At 32.5% G+C, this 15867-nt stretch overlaps 1 long non-coding RNA gene across 1 annotated transcript; it reads left to right on the top strand.

Moving 5' to 3' along the window:
• The first annotated feature begins 5276 nt into the window (after nt 1-5276).
• On the top strand, nt 5277-6797 carry LOC143055007 (uncharacterized). The gene is made up of 3 exons (XR_012971908.1): nt 5277-5385; nt 5733-5841; nt 6664-6797. It is a non-coding gene; the product is annotated as an uncharacterized LOC143055007 (long non-coding RNA).
• The last annotated feature ends 9070 nt before the right edge of the window (nt 6798-15867 follow it).

Here is a 15867-nt window from a genome sequence, read left to right as displayed (position 1 = left end):
CAGGTTTTTTTTCATGGGAATATTTTTTTTCAGTAAAGATATTCATGTATATTTTATTTAACGAAAAATGTATATTATACAACTCGTCTAAACATTATGTTTAGACGAGTTGTATATACATTATGTTCACAGCCATGTATCACCATCATTGATGGCGATCCGATGGATACATCTGTTGTAGGGTTGTCACTGACTCAGACGTACTTATATATATATATATATATATATTAAGTACGTCTGAGTATTTGCGAAAGCAAATTTACAGATCTAACATTGTTGGGTTGATGTTTAGACGAGTTGTATATATATATATATATATATTTTATATTTTTTAATTATAAGCAGAGCCACGTTGAATCATTTCATTTGAATCGGAAAGGTCTACTAAAATATTTTATGAGTGGCTAAACAACAGTGCATGATGTTTTATAATTTAATTCTTATTTCAATCCAAATTGTCCAATACAGAAAGAATGTCTAGATGGGTGTCCTCTGAAATAGTTATACGATAAGAGGCATCTACATCAGCAAGTATGTATAGCAGAGATTTCGTCGGTACCAAAGCAGTCTTTGTCTTTAAAAGTTTATATTTTAACGGATCATTGTCACTAATTTTGTCATAATAATGACCCCGGAAAACCTCGAATCCAGGGGGATATGTAGCACCCCAGCTGTCACTCTCTGCTGAATTCAATACGTGTGAACCTTTGGAAATTTTCATTAAATAATAGTCAAAGTTATCATCGTCGGTTTTGACAGCCACAACAGAGTTTATGGATACCAAATCTGATATGTCTTCTGAAAGAATGTCAGTGTCTTGTGCTACTTCTTCTTCGTTAGAAGTTTGTGTTATTTCGCGTGGCTTAATAGTTTTCTTTACCCCGGTATTTTCTACATTTAAACAGTTAAGATAATTCCCCAAAATGCATTGATCGCACGTGTAACAAGAGAGATCGGAAACAATGATTTCATTACATGTACTAGTAAAAACATGATGTATTTGTCTATTTTGCTGGATCGGCTTAAATATTTTGGAATTGTGTCTATCAATTGAGTCCACATATCGAAATACCCTTCTTTTAAATAATGCACTTCTTGGCTTTTTAAGGCTACTTTCGCAGAACGTAAATAAATCCTTCGCATTCTGAATCACTGTATTGCCACGTAGAACAGATATGTCCGCCTGTCTTTTTATAAATCCCCCCGCGGCATCTTGAGGCCCTTTTGCATGGCTTGTTTCAAAGAAATTTCTATGGAATGTTTTATATCCGAAATCAGGGATGGCAGTAGATAAACTTCCTAAACAGTGCCGCGATTTATATTGGCTAGAACAACCGTCTGTGAATTCATGCATATGATCAACTGTGTATGATATTGAATCTAAATATTCCTTAACTTTCTTTTGGACATATTTTGTAAAATCATTATCATGTTGCAGGTCCGGGGAAATTACGAAAAAAGATCCGTAATTATTTCCGGAAATTCTTCTGTACTGTCTACACCATCGTATTCTAAAATGGCGTGTCGGTGCATGACGGTTACATGAATGCTGCATTCCGTTCTTTGGAAGTAATTGGATTGGATTTCTTCTTTCTCGACACAGCGATAATTTTCCGAATAATCGTGGATGCATATGCAATGATTGACTGGCAAGTTCTGAACAAGACTTTTAAGTTGATTGCTTTGCCAGTTTGATCGGTGCTGGTGAGCGGGGAAAGTTTCGAGAAGCTTTTTTAAATTGAGAAACATTTCGTTTACGCTAGTTTTCTTTTTTATCAGGGTCAGTCGGCGCCTTACATTTTTACCCTTCGATTTTTCAGTTATATATTCATATTTTTGCCATTCAACAGTTGAAGACGACTGTGATTCGTTGGGTGAAAGTTTGAAATTACCAACTCCGCAAAGGCTACATTTTCGGTCAAGACAATTTTTTCTATAAAATCCATTTACTTTTGGACATAGCGTAATATGTATAAGGTCTGACATTTTCTCAAATACGGGATAGTCACTTTCTTGCGAATCGGTTTCCCTGTCACACGATTTTCTGAACTTCATACATGCTTTGAAAACAAGGTTTGCTTCCACGTGATATCTACAACAGCATGTATTTCTATCTTTTTCAGATGCAGGTCTTACGAAAAACGGTCGAAGTTTCTCAAATGCTCTTTGTCCAATTTTAATTTCCGGATATTTGGCGACAAAATCTAAATACGCATCAGTTTGTGTTTTTTCCAGCACGTGTGTCATATGCGAAGTATATAAGTTTGGTCCCAATCGTTCTCTTTTGATATCGGATTTGTTGCCGGTCGGGTGTGATATGCCATCAGAGAGCCAAAAGTTATAAACTGTTTTCTTTGTTTCTTCTGAAATGGAATCTTTTCTTGTTTTCTGTTGCGTAAGAGCCCATGCAGACGATTCACTTTTAAGAATTCTAGACCTAATACGCTGGCCTCCAGCAACCCTTCTTGCTGGCAAACCTAAATTTTTACACAGTTTAATTTTACCTCTCGAGTTTGCTAAATTTTCCCCGCTGATTGATGCAGTAACAGAATTCATTACCGAACGTGCATTCTTAGATCGCTTTAATTTTGTAGATTTTATTATTTCTTGAATATCTGCAACGACGGCCATTTCAACTGGCGAAACTGAATGTTTCAGATTAGCTATTGTTGGCGATCGAGGGGATCTGCGGGCCAAATAAGTCGATATAACTGCGCATCGTTTAGATGGAGATTTTGGTAAACCTTCTTTAAATTTTCTTAGGGCTCTGGCCTTTTCCATTCTGTTTTTGAAAACATTTGAACCTTCTGGTACAACAAGTGACATTGATGAAAGTTCTACATTTTTTTTACCTCTGTGTTTACGGACATTCATTTTATTTTTCAGTTTTCTTTCATTTATTTTCTTAGATTTCTCCCTTTGTTCTCTCATTTTTCTTGCATTAATCGTTTGACTATATGTTTTTGTCTCGCTCTCTTTATTCTTGTACAACTTTCCATAAGATTTTCTACTCGTTTCATTTTTCTGAAGCCTTTTTCGTTCTCTGTTCCTAATAAGTATTTCCTTAGCCGAAAGTTTACTTTTTTTTCTGTTATTCATATTTCTGAAAGCATATTTATATTTGAATGTACACAAAATTTTGGTCTGATTTTTTTAAGTCCGATTATTTTAATTGATTGTTGGTTTATAAATACATTCAATAATTAAATATGAGTCTTTTTTGTCTCGTGTTTTATTTTCTTGGAACTAATCATTCTCCTGAAACACCAGAGATCATTTCGGTTGTTTGAAGGGATTGGTGCCTCTTGTTTTGTCTACGAAAATTATCTAATATGGTAACTCTTCTTTTAGATTGTTCCAGAACTTCCTAAAGTCAAATCATTTTTTACGAATTTTAATATAGATAATATTTTTATTTCATTAAGGGAGCAACCATTTGATTTTAATGGGGGGGGGGGGGGGGGTTGCTAGGATGAAAAATTTTGTCCGGCATTTTTTTTAGTTGTTATCTCGGTCCTGCCTTTTTATTTTCACTATATTTGGTCCTTTCTTTTTTTACAAGTTTATCCTGGGTTTGTTTGCCAACTGCTCATCCTGCCCTTTTAACCCCACCGCAGTTCGCGCCTGTCCTAAGTCAGGTACCTATAGCTTTTGTTAGTCTTTTATATTTTTTTACTTTTAGTTCATCTCTGTGTTTCGAAGTGAAGAGTGGCGTCCATTTTCTTGATCTAGTATACATTAGGATTTCGGGGCCTACTCAAGACCTCCTCTGGGTGCGGGATTTCTCGCATGTTGAAGACCCATTGGTGGCCTTGAGCTGTTTTCTACGTTTTGGTCGGGTTGTTATCTCTTTGACATATTCCCCGTTTCCATTCTTATTCATTATTTTTTTACTCGAAACTCCTGTCTGCCTTTTTTTTACACTCAAAACCCCTGTCCTCCCTCTTTTTCAAATTTCATTCTAGCCCCCCCCCCCCCCCCCCCCCCTTAAAAATCAAATGGAAGCTCCCTAAGGCAAAAACATGCCCATATCGTTTCATGTTTGGAGATCGATTCTTTACAAGTTCTTCTTATAATTTCTTTTGCGTATTGACTCTGTGTGAAATATGACGTTTCATTATTTTTCGACGTTTTTTGTCTCATTGGACATTTTTTCTGATTTTTCTTTTCTTTATTTGCGAAAAGGATAAAATATAAAAACAGCCAGTATTTATATTATCATGTTCAGTATTTGTTGTAATTTTTGAAATCTGTATCAGTATTTTTCTTCTGATTTAATCGCGATACATCGTAGATCCCGAAATCGTCAAAATGGAATATTTGTTTGGATTTCAGATGATACGGGACATTTTTTCTGATTTTAAATTTTTTCAATAGTTTTTTTTTAAAACAAGTAAACTCAAAAAGTTTGGTACCAATTTAAACAGAAATGTTTGTAATTTATAAATTATAAATATAAACGATATCCTTTTAAAATTACCTTCAGTATATGAATTTGATCTTCAAAGTTTTTTTCTACATGTATGACGTCATATATGTAAGTAAAATTATGTAATTCAAAACTTTACATATGTTTCTTAATTCCTTCCAAATGAGAACTACCTTTGGCTACTCAATCCATATTTCATTCTCAAAAATGTTTGGAGATCTCAATGTTCAATGTTACGCATTACACGGCAAAATTGCCTATTTCATAAAATTTAGCGCTTCAAATCGAAACCTATTCGTGAAAAAAATATCATGAAAAACAGATATTTTGTTGCCATTAGATTGGGTAACGAAAATTATTTAGCGATTCTGCAAATTGTTGCGTCCTAAACGGACAGTTAGCCTTTTCGCCGATTTTTCTCGAATCACCTTCAAATTGTCACCAGTATCTTGCGCGACGTCCATGCGATAACGTTACGGGAAGGCATGTGATAATGTGATAAACTTTTCATATAAGCCCGCTAAGCACCAATTCGAAAAAAATGAAATTTACGTTAATTTAATGCTATTATCGTACAGTAAAAATCATATAGTCTAAGTGTGGCAGAGTCATATTTGATTGATATATCAAATATGACATTGATGATATTAATTTTATTGGAGTGTTTGATAGTTTGGTTATTCATTGTTTCTATTTCTAGCACTATTGTTCTAGTATCATTCTCTTTTCCCTTTGGTGAACCTCTTTTCTTTCATATCATTTTGGTGGGAAAATTCTAACCTTTTGATTGGTCAATCTTTAGGTCAAAGGTCTTACTATAGGTTTTCATTGTTTCTGGTAGATTTAGACTGCAGACATATTGGAATGCAGTGATAATAACCTGCTTGATATATTCAATTCTGACATTGATGATATTTGTATTATACTTCTTGGATTTTCAATATTCTTATATTCAGGTCAGTTGATTAACCTTATTTCTAATTAACAAACTAATAGTATGTCATTTAAATACTTTGTGAAAGGATTGATTGTATGTATTGAATGGAGGAATATTTGGAGTATGAAAGAGTAAAAGATTAAATCATTTTATAAAAACACAGAGTCATATTAAACATTTTAATATAAAACATTCTAGTACTTTAGATATTATAAAGTTACAATAAAAGTGAAAGACAGATAAATTTGGTATTTGAATAATACAGAACTCTGAAACTACATATTTTAGATGTAGTTGTATATTTTATTTAATTGGTGAAATAGTCCTGCCACTGGACTTATGAATGTTATATTTGTATTTATTCAGGATATGGATTAATACCTTGTCAAGTTGTCAAATGAGTAGTGCTCAGATTTTAATGTACACAGCACTGTGATATTCCAGCTAGTACACTGACCTTTGTACCATATACATGGTAAACATTGTGTTCTATGTTGTTTATTTGTAATGTCTGTACTGTCTACAAGGAAGCTATTAAACCAAGAGTTCCAAATGGTGAAGTTGAAATCATCCCTTCGTAAATTTTACGGACGCCATCACGAGTTGGTTGACCGTTATGGAATAACCGTTTCACAAATGATATTGGATATGTTCCTTACGTCGTAACTACAATCCCCTTCCCTTTCATGAATATGACCTACCGAATTAGACTATTTACCGGATTTGTATTCACTTAAGCAACACGACGGGTGCCACATGTGGAGCAGGATCTGCTTACCCTTCCGGAGCACCTGAGATCACCCCTAGTTTTTGGTGGGGTTCGTGTTGTTTATTCTTTAGTTTTCTATGTTGTGTCGTGTGTACTATTGTTTTTCTGTTTGTCTTTTTTATTTTTAGCCATGGCGTTGTCAGTTTGTTTTAGATTTATGAGTTTGACTGTCCCTTTGGTATCTTTCGTCCCTCTTTTATTCAAGTAATTGTCTGTTTATGTGAAGTGTAGTTTATGTAATATCTTTATGTTGGTCAGAATTTGTATACTTTGTATACAAATATATTTATAAAATGGACAACTCATTAATAGATTTGAGATGTATATAATTATTAATTATTATGCGATACATATGAATAATGTATTGGAAAGTGAACCAAAGAGTTAGATTTGAGTGCTTTTAGGACTTATTTCAGTATATAGATATTTAAAGGAATAAATATGAATTGTAGTTATTCCCCTTTGCCCATCTGTTATATGTACTGTCTTGTCATGTGAATATTTATTATTTGTTATTATATGTTGTAGGGTCTTAAATATTTGTGTATTAAAAGAACAGAACCCTAGAATAGTTTTCGTTGTATTTGACCAGAAAATACCCCGTTACATTTGGCGCCCAACGTGATTTACCATTTGGAGCCTCACAGAAGCTGTGACCTGAAGTGAACCGTGAACCGGAAGTGATTGTTTCACACATGGAGAGATGAGAAAAACAAGACAGTTTCATAATATTGTTGTGAATATGATAAATTCTAATATTGCACTAGTGCAATAAATCTTCAAAATTATTGCATGAATATTGGGAAATATTGTACCTCGTAGAACGTAAATTGCACTTGCAAGCTCGTGCAATATAAAATTCTACTCAGGACAATATTCATGCAATAACCCTATATTATTACTACAATTGCACAATATTAATTACTTTACCACAAGTTATTTCTTGGTTTCCTTAAACTGACCTCATCATCAATATCAACAAATTGTTTATGGTTTTGTAAAAAAAATAATTTGTCACTTCTACCTGTTAACATGGATAATTTTCAAACTTGCCCATAACAAGAATCAAAACTTGGAACTCTATGACCTCAAATTTTAAAACAAATCTTGGAAACTACATGTACATTATTTACCAAGTTTGACAAGAGAACAAAATTATCAAAGAAAGTCATCATTTTAATATAAACATACCTCTCATCACAAGATTATTCATTGACTACTGCTCCTCTGTGCTCATATGCACATAAATCAATATGACAATCTATGAATCCACTATATAATCTAGACAGCAATGACCCAAATGAATTCTGTTCTGTTGCTTAGCTTCTCCTACTTTTCAAAGTACTTGTACTTGTAAAAATGGCGGACAGGACAGACAGGGCTTCGGAGCTCCCACAAAAAAGTTATTAGTTATATGTTTTGTGGAATATGTATATTGGATTTTTGTGATATATCATGTCGAACATTATGTCCTTGATCAACAATGGGATCAAAAAAGGGAAAAGGAAAAGTACAGAAAAAAGTACCGAATGAGAAAAAAAGGAAACGAAGTTCAAGTAAGACACCGCCACAATCAAAAACAACAAAAATGGACGCCAATGTAAACAAAGTACAAAGTGTTAACCGCAATACACCATATACACCATATACTCCAGTGGCAGATCACTTAAGTACATCTCACAACATATTATATGGTAACCCGAGTAATTTAAACCATTTAAACACATACGGTCAAACTTCAATCGGAACCCCGTATCAATCTTATCCTATGGCTCCCCCAACAACTCCTGCAGATTTTCTTATAGCGAACCAACCTCTTCAAACTCATCTCAGCTTTAGCTCGCCACAATCTCAACCAACTGAATTCTCGATGTATAGTAAATTTGAAAATTTTATGATAGACTGTTCACAAAAACTTCAGAAATTAGACATACTCGATGAGATTGTTGTGAAAATGAATGCTATGGAACAACGGTTTGAACATTTAGACAGAAACGTAACAGGTATACGACAACAAATTAACAATCACAATACATCTATACAGGAATCATCAATACGGTCATCGGTCATTGAACAGAATGTAGATTTTATAAAAAAAAAAGAGAAAATGATAAACTTCAAAATGAAAATTACGAATTAAGGGACAGGATAGTTGATATACAAACTCGATCGATGAGAGACAATTTGATATTTCGCGGGATTCCCGATGTTTCTGATACCAAACAACCTGAAAATACGGAAGAAAAACTTCAAATATTTTTAACAAATGAACTTGGAATCGAAAACAATATTCCGTTTCACGTGGTACATAGACTAAAATCGCGCCGAGATAGAGGTCCGAGGGGAATCGTTGCCAAATTTGAAAAAAGAAAGGACCGCGAAATGGTGATGGCGGCTGCAAGAGAAAAATTTAAAGAAAGGGACACTCAGTTTCGTGTCCATGAACAATTCCCAGCGGAAGTTATTCAGAAAAGACGTGAATTGGTGCCGATCATGAAGGATGCAAGACAAAAAGGACACGTTGCACATTTACGTGATGATAAACTGTTTATCGACAACAAGAGATTCTTCCCGCATCCACCACCACAAATGCCACATAGACCACCGTTCCAAAACCAGCGACCAATGGAGCAAAGACCACCTCCTCCTTTTCCTGGTGCATAGGGATGTTGTGCAAGAGGAACAGAAAGAGATATCAGCACAAGTGAAAATCGAACTAACAATGCGGATCCTATTTTTTCTGAATTAAAAATTTGTTTTCTTAACGTATGTGGTATAAAACAAAAACTGTTGTGTCCTGAATTTATAGAGATGATTAAAAAATATGATATTTGTTTGTTTACAGAAACAAAACTGTCTGACATTGATATATTAAATATACCTGATGACTATATGTATCTATAATACTAAAATTACGAGGTCCAATTTGTTAGCCGTCATCACGTAAAAACGACGAATCACAGAATTCAACTTTATATATAACTAATATAGTACAAAGGTGTAGATTAAAAATTACACCACTCCAGGCCCTTTTGTTTTCCACGTAATTAATAAGGCAATAATTAAGAAGTTCCGGGTCGAGTCCGCTACCGATACCAATAGTATATTCACATGTTACCTATTACCTTATATGTACGTTCCGCATCTGACAGGCGCACCATCAAACGTTGTATTCAGGATTAATATGCTATATACATGGGTCATAACCACAGGGTTGACACTACTAAATTGTCAAATTGTTACCTATTGTAGTATTTTAATCAGTAAGACTTTCTAAGATAACAATACGAATACTAAAAATCTGGACTAAAAATAAGGCGTATAGGTACAGTTTTCAATTTGTTAGTGGGCATGACGTAAAACAGAGAAGCAAAGAATTCAACTTTATTTATAACTTAAATAGGACAATGCTGTTGATTAAAAAATACTCCATTCCAGGACCTTTTGTTTTCCAAATAATTAATAGTATTGTTTCAGTTCGACGGGTTCAAACAGAAAGACTTGAAAGCAGAGAAAAACTGTGTATCTTATAATCGGCATGACTTTATCAGATGACAATACTAATACTAAAATAAGGCTTGGGCATAGTTATATACTTTAATTCAGTCACGGACCCGTGATATCACGGGTGTGTTCTAGTTATTCTAAAATTAGAAAAAAATGTAAAAGAAAATCAGGGGGGATTGTAGTAATGTATAGAAATAAGTTAAAAGGTTATTTAAACTTTATAAATACAGATTGTGAATTTGTACAGTGGGTTAAGATTTCAAAACTTATTATAAACCAGAAAACTGATAGTCTACTAGGTTGTGTTTATATTCCACCATCGAATTCGAAATATTCAACAGTGAATCATTCGATGAGGTAGAAAATGAGATGCTTAATATAAAAAACATAGAGAGTCTAAATTGTATTATTTTTGGTGATTTTAATGCCAAAACTGGTAGTTTACCAGACTATATTATACCGGACGAGAATCTGGTTGATATTTTTGAATTTAACTCAGACGAGGATATACTTTCGTATATGTTTGACTACGAAAATTTACCTAGAAACAGTATTCCATTACACAGAGTTACAAGTTGTAATTGTGCACCAAATAATTACGGACACAAACTTTTAAATGTATGTAAAAGAAATAACATGCATATAGCAAACTCAAGAGTAGGTAATGATAAAGGTATTGGTAAAAAAACTTGTAATGATACAAGTGTTATTGACTATTTATTATTGTCATCTAATTTATTTCCAGTTGTTAAAGAGTTCGATATTATGGAATTTGATCCATTGGTCTCAGATGTTCATTGTCAATTACATGTAGTTATTCAAGCTCCAGTGATTTTATATAATAGTAACGACGAACTATCACAATTTTGTAGTGAAAAATATGTCAAGTGGAGAAAAGAAAAGTGTTCAGAATTTTTAGATAATGTTAAAAGTGATCATGATTGTCAGTTAGAACAACTACTGTTAGAATTAGATAATTTAGAGGTACAACAAGGGATTCATCAAAATGAGATGAACAAAGTTGTAGAGAGAATTAGTACATTTTTTCAATCAGTTGCTACAAAAACTTTTGGTAAATACAAGCCGTTTAAAAATCGCAAACCAAAAAGCGACAATAAACCTTGGTTTAACAAGCAATGTTTTGATAGTAGAAAAAAATTTCACAAAGCGCGGAAAAGGTACAGTTTTATAAAAAATGCTGATAATCGAAAACATATGAAAAATGCAAGCAAAAGCTATAAAATTGAAATTTCTAAAGCAAATGAACTGTACCAAAGAAATATTGGAAATAAATTACGCCAGACCAAAAAATCAGATAGTAAAAAGTTTTGGAACATTTTGAATAGTATTGGGTCAAATAAAAAAAAAAGGCGTAGACCCTGAAATTTCGATTGAAGCTCTCTATGACTATTTCAAAGATATGAATAGATGTGACTCAAATACTGAGGAACCAGAAGTTAATTTTGATGTACATAATTTATCAGATGAATTGTATAACTTATTGAATGGTACTGTAACCGAAGATGAGATTTTAAAAAGTGTAAAAAACTTAAAAAACGACAAAGCTAGTGGATGTGACAAAATAATTAATGAATATATAAAACGTACTGTACATGATCTTATGCCAATGTATGTTAAACTTTTTAATTTAGTATTAGATACAGGAATAGTTCCAGAGTTATGGTCTCTTGGTATTATGATTCCTATTTTTAAGAATAAAGGTTCAAAAGCAGACCCTGCAAATTATAGAGGTGTAACATTAAACTCTTGTTTAGGAAAGACTTTTTCATCAATAATAAATGAGAGATTAAATAGTTTCTCAGATGAAGTTGAACTTATATCTGAATCTCAGGCTGGATTTAGAAAGGGATTTTCAACTACCGATAATATTTTTGTGTTGCATTCAATTTTATCTATATTTTTTTCAATGGGCAAAAAATTATTTTGCACATTTGTGGATTTTAAGAGAGCATTTGACACTATTTGGAGAACAGGGTTATGGCAAAAGTTACAAAAATCTCACATGTACTGGGAAAATTTTTACAGTTATTTATAATATGTATCAAAATATAAAGACATGTGTTCGATATGGTAACCAAAGTTCAACTTTCTTCAACTGTGGTGTTGGTGTTAGGCAGGGTGAAAATTTATCACCGTTTTTGTTTTCAGTATTTTTAAATGATTTAGAAAACTTTTTTGTGGAAAATGATGTTAAAGATTTAGAATATATTTCTAAAAACTGTGAAGAGTTGTTACACGTATTAGTTAAAATCTTTGTAATTCTGTACGCAGATGACACTGTTATTATGTCTGATAGTAAGGAAGAACTACAACATGCACTCGATGTTTTTGAACAATATTGTAACATATGGAAACTCGAAGTAAATATAGATAAAACAAAAATTATTGTGTTTAGCAAAAAAAAGGTACGAGACAACTTTGATTTTCATATATATGGTAATGCTATAGAAGTTGTAGATTCTTACAATTATTTAGGAATAACTTTTAATTATAACGGTAATTTTTGTACTGCTAGAAAAAGGATTTTTGATCAAGCACAAAAAGCAATGTTTGCTCTCTACAGGAAAATAAAACATATATCATTGCCTATTGATATTCAGTTACAACTCTTTGATGCTGTAATCGCACCTATATTATTATATTCATCAGAGGTTTGGGGTTTTGAAAATAAACAGAATATTGAGAAAATGCATTTGCAATTTTGTAAAAATATTCTTGGTGTTCGGAACAGTACACCAAATTTTATGGTTTACGGGGAATTAGGGAGGGTTCCGTTAGATATCACTATAAAACTTAGGATGGCATCATTTTGGTGCAGAACTATTAAAACAGAGAGCAAACTGTCAAATATCCTTCTAAGACTTATGATTAAGCTACATGAAAATAATCCTACCAAATTTAAATGGATTCAATATGTAAAATCTATATTTGATGATACAGGTCTAAGTTTTATATGGAACGATCAATTAGTTGTAAATATTGATTGGTTAAAAAGTATGGTTAAACAGCGATTAACAGATCAGTACTATCAGCATTGGTTCTCGCAGATACATAATGCATCTAGGGGTGAATTCTATTCTTTATTCAAACTCGAGTTTGGTTTGGAACCGTATCTATTGCGATTATTACCCAAGGACAGATATTACATATCTAAACTTCGATGCTCGAATTTGAAGTTACCTATTGAGACGAGTAGATGGGCGGGGATCGCTAGGGAAAATAGAATATGTACATTATGTAATGAGGGAATAGGGGATGAGTTTCATATATTGTTTACCTGTAAAAATGCTGATGTTTCTGCTCTTAGATCAAAGTTTATACCAAATTACTATGTAATGAATCCAAGCAAGAACAAGTTCACTGGCTTGTTGTCTATTTGTAACGTACAAGTTCAAAGGAATTTATCAATTTTTGTGAAGAAAATCATAAAATACTTTATCTAATTATACCAATTGTCTTTTAAAATATACTATGTATTTGTGTTTCGTTTGTCCTGTCTCGCTATGTATTATCTTAATATGTTTGTATATATTGTCCTCTTGTACACAAGTATGTGTCTGAGGTTATGAATAAAATCTTGAATCTTGAAATCTTGTACATTCATTGAAAATGCTAAAAGAAATAATGTTTAATGAAATGAAGTTATAATATCTGCCAAAATTGCATTTTAAATGTATGTTTGATCTTGCAAAATTGGCTTAGTTTTGATCTTTTAAACTAGACTAACAAACTTTCCCTGAAAAAAAAGGATAGCTCTTCTTACCCGTAAGAAAAACATGACACGTACTCCAGCCGGACAGTAGCCGTACTGAGAACCGTACTTATAATAATAATTTGGACTTTTCTTTGAATTGCTTATAATGGATACCCCGGCTGGACTTTCAGCGAAATTAGCCGTAAACCGGCTCGAAATATTTAAATTAGCAGGAGTCCGGTTCAGAAAGTCCAGCTGCACTTTCATAAAAGTACGTCTGAAAAAAGAAAATGCCGGCCGGCATTTCTGGCAAAAATATGGCCTCTTTAAGGCTGAACTTTAAAAAGTCCAGCTGAACTCTAAAAAGTCCAGCTGGAATTCAAAAAGTCCGGTTTGACTTTTAAAGATGATCCACAAAAAATGGGGGGGGGGGGTCCAACCCCCCCAGACCCCTCCCTCTGGATCCACCACTTCTCAGTTTTTCTTCAGATGGTTGATTCTTCTGATTTTTTGCATCATGCAACCCTTGTTATAATCTGAAAATATAATAAAATAGATGGCATTATGCATATATACTGCTTATTTCTTTTTCTTTTTTCAACTGTCTTACTGGCAAAACCAAGAAATGTGGAATTCAGAAGCTAAATGCTTACTCCTAAAAATGTGTGGTTATAATTATGTATTCAGCCTAAATAACTGTAAAGTGCATAAAAATAAAATAAAGTTAGCTTGGAAAATCACTTACACTTACAGTAGAAATAAAAAAAAGTTCAAACCAACTCAAAATAATAAACATTCCTTAATAATTTTTTGGAATAACTATTCAAAATAGGAAGTGACTGTGACAAAACCTCAGGACAAAACAGACAAGATGAAAATGTTTGCATGAATAAATATTTATTGTAGGTTTTTTTTATTCTTTTTACTCCTCAAAAATAAAAATTAAGATATTTATAATACTGTAAATATTTTATTAATATGTTGAATAAAATGAGCATATCAGATAATATCACCAAAATGGTTGAATTCAATTATTGTACTTACCAGAATATGCAATCCAAAATACATGCAAACAGCAATCTTCCTAAATTTTCATTGATGCACGGGGGAAAATATGCTATTGAGAATTTTACATTATTAATGGTCAATTACCCACTAAAATCTCGAGCTCACACCCACTTAAACATGCAGTTTATCCAACAATCCATGCGTATATATAACGATAAAATATATGTGCACCAAACGATGTCAATTCATATATAAAAACTTAAGGGTAGCTGGTATATTTATGAATTATGAGTGATGATGAGTTAATGCTTATATAAGCATGGGTCATATTTTAAATATTGTATATAAGTATAGGTCATTCTTTCTTAAATATTTATATAACTATAGGTACTGAATTTCAGTGAATGTTATATTAAAATTGGTACGTTTTTTGAGGCAAAAATGGCACACCCCTACCAAATAAATATCGAAGTTAACCCCCCTCCCCACCCCCACCCCCTCGTGCATTGATGCCAGTCAGAGGGGTCCATCTTCTCTATTTAATGTGAAAAAAAAACAACTAATGTAAAATTCTCAATTTGTTCAAGAAAGAAGACACCTCTATGGCATGGTATTGGTTGCAAAAATTCGATATTTTTCATTTAAATGCAATATTTTATATTTAATTGGTATATTTCTTCATTATAATGCAATATTTCTTCATTATAATGCAATATCTTTTCATTCGAATGGTATATTTTTTCATTTAGATACAATATTTTTTATTTAAATGGTATAAACAGAGACATATATACACATATGTATATATGATGATGTGTATATATGATGTGTATATATGTCTCTGGTATAATTTTTCATTTAAATGGTATATTTTTTCATTTAAATGCAATATTTTTTATTCAAATGGTATAATTTGTCATTCAAATGGATTTTGTTTTTTAGCTTATTGGTAGATTTGCAATATTTTTTTTATTTGAATGGTATATTTTTCATTTAGATGCAATGTTTTTTCATATAAATGCAATATTTTTTATTCAAATGGTATAATTTGGAATTTAAATGGTATAATTTGTCATCTAAATGGTATAATTTGTCATTTAGATGGTATAATTTGTCATTTATATGCAATATATTTTCATTCAATTGGTATATATTTTCATTCGAATGCAATATTTTTTATTCAATTGGTATAATTTTTAAATGGTATATTTTTTCATTTTATTCATTCGATTGATGAGGGGGGGATAGGAGGGGTCCTGATCCCGAAACCCCGGACTTAAAAAAACGAATTCCCGAGGTCCCGAATTTAAATAAAGTAAATCCCGATGTCTCGAAATAAAAAAAAAACGATTCCCGGATCCCGAAAGGGTCAATCCCGAAATCCCGAGCTTAAAAACACCCGATCCCGGAGTCCCGATAAAGGTCCTATCCCCCCTCATTGATATGTATGAAATGCATGATGGGAGTTCTATGACGTCATGAGGTCAAGTTTGAAACGGCGT

Source organism: Mytilus galloprovincialis, chromosome 12 (genome assembly GCF_965363235.1).
Source record: "Mytilus galloprovincialis chromosome 12, xbMytGall1.hap1.1, whole genome shotgun sequence".
NCBI lineage: Eukaryota > Metazoa > Mollusca > Bivalvia > Mytilida > Mytilidae > Mytilus > Mytilus galloprovincialis.
The sequence above is the reverse complement of the archived record's forward strand: the minus strand, read 5'-3'. Positions and strand labels throughout refer to the sequence as shown.